A 9581-nucleotide genomic window follows, 5' to 3' on the forward strand; every position below is an offset into this window, starting at 1 on the left:
GTATAAGACCTAAACTAAAATGCTGGCCTCTCTTGTAGACTTTGAACTGCATGTTTAAAAGCTTTTCAATATATTGTAAGGTTCTGCCCCAATATGGTGTCCAAACATGGACTTAAATTGTGTTCCTGAGGACTGCTTTGAAAAGAAATAGAATAATCTGATGCCCATGTGATTTGCGGAACTGGTGACAAAGAGGTGCTCATATTTTATTTTCTGAGAAACAGCATAATTTATGATCCTACCTTGAAAGTTACCTGCAGCAACAAGCTACTGCATGTGTACACAAATTGCACAGGAAATAGCAAGCTGTTGCCTGGCTAACTGAGCCTTCTCTTTTGAGTACAAGTGCTGCATTGTATTGTCAAGTCTAGTTTGGAGTTTGTGCTTGTGTTTTGCTGTGTCAGGTTTAGGCACATCTTCCTGATCCTGGAAATTGTTATGGGTCATAACTGGTAAGAAGCTTATGTTTATTAACAAGATGTCATTGAGCAGCCTTAGTGAAAACAGTGTCTAATAGACAATGTGTGTTTTATCTCAGGAGAAGCCCTTTCAACAGATTCCTCTTGTAGCACTAGTCCCAGTATCACTCCCTGTCTTTCACATGAAGTTTTTATTTGCTGTCCATTTAGTGAGAACAGCAGCCAGGATGAAAAATAACATCTATACCCTTCCGCAGGTGATCCAGTGCTGACATGCCTCCTAAGCACACCAGTATCTCAGTCATTTTAGGTGCTGACAGATCCAGTAGATGAGAGCTCAGCCCTGTTTACTTGATTGCAGTGTTCCATGGGAAGAGAATGCTTTGTCTCTTTGCAGCCTAGAAACTCATTAATCTGAAAGCTAAAAGAAAAGATATTTTCCTATTCACAACAATGGCAGAAACAGCCTCTTGCACTTGAGACAGAATGGGCTAGAGTGGACATAGTTATTTCTTGTTTTGTCCAGGACTTAGAATTTTTGGTCCAGATTTTTTCCTTTAATAATATTTGGCTTTGCTAGGAATATCGGGATTTCTCTTTGCAAGTGTTTCGCTAACAACTTCAAGCAAGTAGGATACTGTAATATCATTTCAGCTTCTTTGTCCAGGACCCATTACCTTTGCTGTCATTGAATCACAGTAAAGCTTATAACCAAAACCAGATATCTCATGTCCTTTTTCTGCTCTTATTTCTTGTCCAGGAAGATGTCCTGATATCCCTGAGGATGGACTCATTTTCTGTTTCACATCTGATAACTACGATTTTTAAGTGCAGAAAGCTGGCTACTGGTGTATTGTGGAGAGTGTATGGAAGACAGACATGTATCTAAGTTCATGTGCTCCCTCCCTGCATTTTTGAAGCAGTCTAATTAAGAAGCCAAGTTTTCTCCCATGTATCTTTTAGCCAGGAGGTATATGAAAATACTGGTAAGGCAGCAGTACCTGGGCATGAAACATCCTGCTGCTAGGATCCTGCTCTGCGTTCGTCCCCCACCGTTTTTTCTGTTAAATAAAAACTGGGTAAACAATTCCCAGACCTGATGTCGCAGTCACTGCAGGCATTTCTGCAGCAAGAGAAACGCGGGTAGCGCCTTAGTGATTGCTTTCTTTTTTCTGTGGGTCCAGGCAGGTCCATAGGTCCACCTGGAGGCCAAGTCTGATACAGTAACCTCTTGCCACTGTTCAGAGCTTGCTCTTAATGACATTGAGACAGTTCAAAACCAAATCCAAAATCTGTATGTCTAGCCCTGCGCTTTTCATGCACATCGAGTTCATTCCACCTGACCACTACTTATGTACAAGAATATTTTGCCTTCGCCCTGGGAGCTACCACCGCATTGCGGCTGAATTTGTTCCCCATGGTTACCCCTAGCTGTGATCATTTACACCAAGGCAGGTGTAAATGAGAAATTTAGTATCTTTGTGCTTTATCTCCACATGTAGCATGCCAGAATGGTATTCCTTTCATCTTTTCTTCATTTGACCATTCCTTAAACCTTGGCATCTACCTTCCATTCCAATAGCCTCCTTACCACTATTTAATCGTACAGGCTCTTAAAACATCTTTCCAGCATAAATTTAACAGTTATTTTTTTCTGCCATCCAGGGTCAGTGAAGCATTCTCATAAGTGTTAAACTTTGCTACACAAATGCTGACAGGTCTCCTCTGCCAGTGGGAGAGTAAATCTCTTTCAGCTTTGCCAAGTTAAATACAAACTTTTGTCAAGGCAAATTCTGTCAGCCAAATAGGCTCCTCCCTGGGCCTACACCACCTTTTGGTACTTCCACTCCACTGTATCCTGATTATCCTAGAGTTACAGGTTTTCCTGAATTATAATGTTATTGGCTTCAGTTAGATATAATTATTAGTATTAGTGTTTCTATTGGAATGCTGATTTCTTTTTGGTTCTTTAGAGACTATGACAAAAGCTGTGTAGTTGGGAGCATTTATTGCCTGAAGAGTCAAGAAAAGGTAAAGTACTAAGGAATAAGCCCAATGTAAGATAAATGGTCAGCATATCAAATAATATTCATTAGTATATCATTATTACATAGAACTTTTAATGCAACAATGTTTATTCAGTTGATGCAGTAGGGAAGGCTTGCAATAACGTGTTTTACAGGAAACAGACTTGGTGGAAACAGGAGCAGAAGAAAATCAGAAGAGATCAGAATAGATCAGGTAAGTGAGAGCTGGCAGAAATTATTTTTATGTTCATGAGAACTTCTGACAAAATCCAAGTGCCATTTTAGTTTCATTTCAGCTGGTAAATTGAATATTAAATTATACATTTTGCAAGACATTTGAAGTTATGAAATTTTAGTTCCAGGCATCAGTGTTTAAACAGATATGGCATTAATTTAAAAAATTACTCTACTACAGAAAATATTTTAACAACATTATTAAAATTATTTTTGCTCTGTAGAGGCCCTAGCAGCTTATAAAAATTAAGTGCTGCAGTGATGTGCAATTGGACCATAGATCTAAGTTCCTGGATACAACCTGAGGCATGAGGATTTCAGTATTTTAGCTCAGTCCTTTTTAACTACATTTGCCATTGTGTTTACTTTTTGTAGTTAAAAAAAAAAGGTAAATAAAGATCTGTCAGTAGCTGTGTCTTAGGTACAGTGTCTGGCACAGCAGCCTCAGTTGTGCTCAGAGATGAAGCAGAGCAGGAGTAATCATGACTCATGTTGGGTCTCTGGTGCACATTTTGCTGCAGAAGCCAGCAGGGGCCAGTGCAAGCTTAACCATATTGGGCTGCAGCCTACCAGCAGCCCAAACCCAGCTAGCCCTGGCAGGCATCCTACCCTGCTACTTTCCTGGCAGCATTTTAGCTGCTCAGCAGAGGCCTTTGTCACCTTACTTGGTAAAAATATCCCTTAGTGCCTTAGCAAGGCAAGCTGAGCAGAGCCAAAGACTACAGCCATGTTCAACCATGAGTCCAAGTACCAGGCAAAGTCATGGTGATCAAAGCAGACCAAAATAAAGCCAAAAAGTGAACTCCCAGGTTACAACCAGATCATCCGGTGACTGTCCTTCAAGTCTAGAGGGACAAGAGAACAAAACAGTCCATAGATCAGGATTGGTAGCATCTATAGTCAGACACAGATGTATTAACAGCTGAGACAGAGACCAACACTTTTACAATACAGCTCAAAAAAAGGGCAACTCTTGTAAGGCTGAGCTTAAATAGAGTCATGGGCCTGTATGTGGGGGTCAGTGGGGGCAGGTTCCAGAGGAGGCAAATCAGGATAATTAAGGTAAATTACCCTCAGAGTACAGACATTGAAAGAGCTTCTACTTTTCATTTTACAGCAGTTATGCATGTGTCATTCTTGTATGAAGTCTATTATGCTAGGAAAAAGCATATCCTGCACTTGGCGGGGCCTTGCTCATTGGTGTGGGGTTGAGGAAGCAAAAGGATCCAACCCCAGAAGAATGTCACTTTTGAAATTTCAGGTAACAAAGGCAGCAGTCTGTGAACAGCAGAGACAAAGGATTGTGCCTCTTTGAAAAACATTGTCATTTAAGTACAAATCTGTGATGGATGCCAAGAGAGTGGTGCCAAGCTTGAACACTCACATCAATCTTGTAAAAATGGTCATTGATCTCTGAGCCTTCAAATTTAGGGTATTTCACTTGGTATTCCTTAATTTTTCACAAAAGTATCTGAAATTCTGAAGTTTGTTGTTGTAAATGAAGGCATAAAAATTCAGTGCCAACTCTTGCAGCAGTATTGAACTAACTACTACAGAAGTGCAAAGGAGCTCCAGAGGATCTGTGCAGCTACCAGGTGCTCTGGGAGAGAAGCATTCAGCTCCCTGTCCCTATGCCTCCAGTAATAGCTGCTTCTCGTTTCTGCAACAACTTCAGCATGATATTTCATGCCTGAAATTATTTCCATTCCTGCACCTGTTATAACCTGTGCTCTCCACACAGACCTGGGTGAGCATGCTGTTCAGCTTGCAGTCCTAAAGACTGAACTTCCTCCTATTAGAGAGTGCCTTCCTCATCCAGCAGTCCATGGCTTCCTGAGGGGAGGATTTCCTCCTGCAAGCACGGTACATTTCCACTGTGCAGCATGTGCTGTGGAAGCTAGGACACCACCATCCCAGAGGCTGCATTTGCATTTCCAGGGAGCAGCTTGTTCAGATTCTTCACTTGTAAGGACATGTGTACTGGCTAGAAGCAAGGTATTGCCTGCAGGGCTGAGAATGAGTTTCAGATGGATCAAATTCCAAACTGGAAAACACATCCTCAGAACAACAAGGCAGGGAAGAATCTTTCCAGAATTTCAGCATCTGCTGTGCAGTTGTTGACTTGTTTATGCTGCCTTACGCAGGAACATGCAGAGCTCATAGTTCAAATCAGATAATGATTTTGTATACTTCTGTGTTCCATTCTCATCTGGCTTTGTTTTTTCAAAGCTCTTATAGGCCAAAAAGATGTTCGGATGGCCTCAACAATGAGGTCAAATTTTAGCCTAATTAATTTCCATGAAAACTAGTATAGGTTGTAAATGTGTTAGCTAAGGACTGAGAGAAGATTTAGCACTTCAAAATTAGAGACACTATTGTTTCATCCAGCACCACTGAAATGCCATCGCCCCTGCCTTGAACTGGCACATAACTGCCACCCATAGCATGCAGTGCTCACTGTGCTCCGGGACCCCACTCAGAAGAGTCTGGGCCTTGGATATCTGAATGAGAATGAAAATGTGTTCCATGCAATCAGGCACTCAGGGGACAAATATGAATATGACACAGTAAGTATATGTGTATTCGCTCTTGGTAGAGGATGCTACATAGCTGAATGCCTACAGGGGTTAATTGATATTGCAATAGAAAAGCAGCAGAAGGGCAGGAAAAATCCAGAGCAATCAGTGATTTGGGGGTGATTTCAGCAAGAAGAGTGAACAGAGGTGAGGAGTGTCCCAGAATCAGAGGGTAGAGTCAGAGATGTCTCTTCAAACAGCCAGACCTGAGGCAGAACCTCACTGAGTCAGCCCAGTCTTTTTTGGTTTGCATTCTCCCACAGTACTCTCTGTGCTCATGTGAGATTTTTAAGAGCAAATTAATAAACAAGTGCTACAGATGCTTCTAGATGGTCTGCTCTACCATCTGTTTAGGTACCTAATGCAGTACCAAAATTGAAGTCAGTTCTTTCTCTGACCAATTTTTATGATGCACTTCAGGAATGTTACTTGCTTACAAAGTTGTATTCGTTATGAAAATGTTTTTAAGTCTCAGATGTCACTGTTGTTATTATAGCTTCCCAGCAATTTGACGTATCACTCAAGTTCCTTGTGCTTAGCAGCATACAATGAAGAAGTGTATGCCATACAGAGACAGCGGGACAGAACGTGAAGAATGTCTGCATTCTGCAGCAATTGTGAGCAAAGGAGCGTGGGTTACTCAGACGCAGAGGTGGACTGCAATTGCCACACATTCCCTCCATGCCCACCAGCCTCTGATGCCTCACTTTATAATTACAGAGCAAAAACTAGAGAGTACTGTTTCTCATGCCATTCCTTTTCAACCTGAACATTTTTATTGCACAAAGAGTTACACGTGTAAGGCTAACTGAAACTCATTTCAGTGTGCTTTAATGCAGTGACAAACTACAACCTCATCTGTCTAGGAGAAGCTCTGGTGTATAATGGTTCTTTAAGAAAATCTGACTTTATTCTAGAGCAGATGCTGGAATAGATGAGGTGGAGTAAGTGTGCATGTGCTCTTCATACTGTTTATCTGGGCACGTAATATAAGAACACGTTATAGGTGCTAAGCTCTTTCTAGAGGATTTGTGGTTCAGTCTTCTAGGTCTCCTAATGATGCTGTATACACCAAAAGTTTATGTTCCTTCAGTATTGACAGTGTTGCATCATTTTATGGCATCAGGAAACTTGATCCAGTAAATTACAGTAATGTAAAATATGGTGGATAATGTCACATAGTTTTGTATCGCACATTATTTATTAAAACTGTTTCAGTAAAACATCTGCTAAATCCAGTTTCCACATTCTCTCTCATCCTTACCATTTTCTTGAAGTTTCTAAGTTCTAGTAACGGTGGCTAGTATAGGTTCTTATTCTTAAAGTGACTTCCATTTATTGCCCCAAGGCGGAATGTTGTGTGAAAAAAATTGTTCTTTCTATTGGCAGGTGTGAAGAGAATGATACCTAGAAATTTAGACTACTTTTTTTAACCACTGAAGTATTTACATAGACAGTCACGAGTAACCCATATACAGCCTAGCATTAAGCTAATTTAACATTAGGAGGTTTTTGCCTCGTAATTATTACTCTGTTTGAATTGCTATGAAGCAGGAATATTTGATTTAGTAGTACATTACTGCATTTAGGCAGAACACTACAACAGTGATAATCCTGAAGTGCAGTTTACTTCAAACTTTTTTTTTTTCCAGATATATCTTGCAGTTTACACACCAAAAAAATTTGCTGCCAACCTCTTCTCCAAAATTTCAGAGCATCTGAGGTTTTGGAACTGTATAAATTTTCAGGAAATTAAATTCTGAGGAAAAAGAGATAGTATCATTTAAAATCTGACTGATAGGGCAGTGAACGCTGACAACATGTTAGCAGAGAGCCTCCCAGATCCCCCTGTGTGCTGTGACATGCAGACACCTTCCACAGGGCTTACAATAGTGCTGCAAACCTTATGCCAGAGTCAATCATTGCATTGCACAGTGTCATGTACTGCAGTACCGTCAAGAAAACAATGTCTAATTTGCATTGTGTTCATTAGAAATTAAAGTCAAGCTGATCACTGGTAGACTTTTTTGTATAAGGTTCATGTATTTATAATGTGACTCTAGGACTGATCTTCAGTGGAGCAGAGACATTTTCTGTTTCTTCAGTGAGTTTGTGGAGAAAATATGGACTTGCATACCTATGTCTGTGATGCAAAATATACTGTAATTAGCGTTATTGCCAAAGTTTCCTTTATGATTTGGGTGATGGTAGGATAAGGAGAATTGGGGAAATCTAGACACAATGATTGTCCCCTCTCAAATATTCATACAACAACTGCAAATCAAATCTCATTTGTACACAATCTAAAGGCAAGTGTAGAGGTAACAAAATAAATAACTGATCATTTGCAGTTCCAACTACAGCAGGTGGGCATGCTTTCACAGGAATGTCAGCAATATTTTCTGTATTGAAGACAGAAAAGCATAGATGTAGAGGGATACACAGCCAGAAATCTGTGGAAACGGTGTTTCACAGAAAACCTAGTATTTCAGGAAAATCTGGGTATGGAAACTTGGTGAGCGAAGGAGTTAGGACTTAGAAGTGTTGTGTAAGTTGGCTGGGTGTGGTGAGGTTGTGTGAGGTTGAGTTCTGATGGGAGTGTGAAGCTGTATGACTGTAGCACCTTTGGATAGGGCAGTTTCCCTGGTTTTGCTCTTCATAATATTTTATAGCTCTAGGCAATGAAAATTCTTATACGGTTTTATAAAGCTCTGTAATTTCAAATGGATGACTTAATGGGTGTATATAATCAATGCTAATCTATGACGCATAACTAATAGTGTTTTAGACTCTTAGGTAAGACCTGCCCTTTTAACAGTGTCTTCATGAGTAAAACCAGTGGTATCTGCAAGCTGTTTTCCATGCAGGCAAAGGTCAGTTCCAGTTCTTTAAACGATGTCAAAACTCATAGCCTTTAGCATCTGTGCTGCTGCAAACATTAGCTCTGCTTCTTTCTATTCCTTAGAAATTGATGGTCCCCAAGATTCACAAAATGGTGCATGTGAAGGATTATGGCTCATGATAGATTACAATGCATTTTAGTGGATGTGTGCATTGCATATTTAGTGATTTGAGTTAACCATCAGTTTCCTAGTTTCTGTTTTCCATGCTTATCAGTTCTGTCTGCAAAGCATGTCCTGGCACACAAATATTGCTGTTGGCACTTTGGCGTGATGGCAGAAAATAATCCTGCTAAAGAATGGGAGGTCCTTTTCAGGGTAAATCCAGTCAGGTGTTTTGTGTTGGTTTTTTTCATTTGTTGCAGTTATCAGCACAAACCTCCTGGTCAGGTTTGTAAAGTAAAGGAAAGAATTGATTGCTTGTTTTCTGTTAATTTCAGATCTTATCAGTTAAGGTTCTACCTTTGCATTGCAATATCTGGTCCAGAAATTTCAAGAATTTTCTGTGTTTGGAGTTAATGATCTGAAGTTGTCCAGAAACAGCTGTTTGCAAACAAAATTAGGAATTTCCTTTCTCACTAGAAAGCAGGGAAATCTGTTGTGAGCTCACATATATTCTGTTGTGTTTATCAAAACACTTCCACTAAAGTGCAGCACGCCTTTATAATCTTGCCATGGCCAGCCTGGTTATTATGACTGTGTACAATAAAGATAGATCAGAAATCTCTTAGTTTTTTCTTTTTCAGATGTTCTTCTAGCTTTATCATTCTATTTGTTAAAGATTTGAGGCCAAGTTAAGAAGTAGCTGAACTCCAACTTCCCATTATTTATTAACTGAAAATTATTTCAATGTTAATGATGCAAGGAGCCAGAAATGTAACCCAGCCCTTAAAGACTCACAGATAATCACATTCCCTGCCTGTTCTAAAGAAACTATCATTACCCTTCCATTTAAGGGGTGAGATTGTTGTTAGGCTGTAACTTATTGTTAGGTTTCCAGGGCATATAAACTTTGTTTATTCTGAAAGATGAAAATAATCATGCACCCTTTGCATGTGATTATTTACTTTGCTGTGATAGAAATAGAAGCATTCTCTTTCTTGTAATTTACAGTAAATAAACTAATTTCTGCTTTGTGGCTCTAAAGAACTTTTTTTGATTCCTTGCCCTCCACATCCAGTGTGATACCTATGCCCAGTCTCCTTTCTCAAAGTACTTATCAGATAATTGCATATCACTAAAGTGTGTTTGGAACTCAGCTGTTAGGAGGAGTTGTTCAAGTGTGAGAATGAAAACTAAAACCAAATCTGATCCACATTCACCAAGCCGATATAAAAATTAACCCACCTGGTTTAACTGGAAATTAGTCCATTATTACAACAGGGTTTTTTACTGCTTTATTATATTAATTTCTGTCTTCAGACA

This window comes from Caloenas nicobarica, chromosome 4 (genome assembly GCF_036013445.1).
Source record: "Caloenas nicobarica isolate bCalNic1 chromosome 4, bCalNic1.hap1, whole genome shotgun sequence".
NCBI lineage: Eukaryota > Metazoa > Chordata > Aves > Columbiformes > Columbidae > Caloenas > Caloenas nicobarica.